Below are 985 nucleotides of genomic sequence, written 5' to 3'. Positions count from 1 at the left end.
CCATAATCCAGGATCAAAAACAGTAAGGATACAGGCGTTGGTCTGGTTCACAGCAGCATCTCTTCTCAGCCAGCAGCCAAGTCCCTCTCTGACTTCAGCCTGTCAGTCATGCCTTTCCTTGGCTTCTGCTTCCACAGGCACAGGTGCTTCCATCTACATCAGACCGCAGACAATTGCCCTGTGAAAAGAAGAAGAAAATCGCAGAGGTTAAAGATGCTCTTGAATCAGGTTTTGGTTGCTTTTGTCAGATGACAAAGATTGCATATTTTCATCTAGTTCTCAGAGAGGTTTTCAGCACTGTATATGCAACTCTACTGAATATGCAACACTGAATATGCAATGCAATTCACTGTGAAGAAAATAATAACATTCCAGTTTATGTTCACAAGTCTTCAATTTAGGCTCCAAAATTTAATAGCCTCTTTAGAATATTTAAATAACAGAAGCCCTATTACTGAGTTCCTATGAAACAAGACCCAAAGCCTCTGAACATGGCCACAGTCCTTCTGTTTTTTCATCTGTCGGGAAGAGACTCATCATTAAGCCAAAAAATTAATTGTTCTATGTTTACTACATAAATATTTACCTCTTGTTCAATGTATTCAACAAATAAGCTTCCTGTGTTAGTGTGGGTAGACTAGAGAAACAAATCTAGGGAGACTCGTGTATACTAAAGAGTTTTATATAAAAGAGTAATTGTATATTAAGAAAACATCCCAGATCAAGGCCATAGTCCAATATTAGCCCATATGTCCAATACCAATCTGTAAATTCTTCTTCAGACTCATCCAACATATGCAATGGTGCCGGAAGATCACAGTCCAGTGGGTAGAAAATCTTGTGACTCCAATGGCGGTGTAAGCATCTCAACACTGGCAGGCATCTCCACGTGGCTCCTCCAGTGCCAGGACTCTAGCATAGGTCCATGTGTCTTGTCAGTTGGGATGTCTCACAGGGAGTGTGTGTGTGTGTGTGTGTGTGTGTC

General features: G+C 41.0%; 1 protein-coding gene across 1 annotated transcript in view; it reads left to right on the top strand.

Annotated features, from left to right (window-relative positions):
• The window catches only part of PIEZO2 (piezo type mechanosensitive ion channel component 2), a 600,576-nt gene that overhangs the window by 475,539 nt on the left and 124,052 nt on the right, over window positions 1-985 (top strand). The window lies entirely within an intron of this gene.

Source organism: Echinops telfairi, unplaced genomic scaffold (assembly GCF_000313985.2).
Source record: "Echinops telfairi isolate 266 unplaced genomic scaffold, ASM31398v2 ScPeMD7_4;HRSCAF=17, whole genome shotgun sequence".
NCBI classification, from domain to species: domain Eukaryota; kingdom Metazoa; phylum Chordata; class Mammalia; order Afrosoricida; family Tenrecidae; genus Echinops; species Echinops telfairi.
This window is presented reverse-complemented; position numbering and strand designations above follow the sequence as displayed.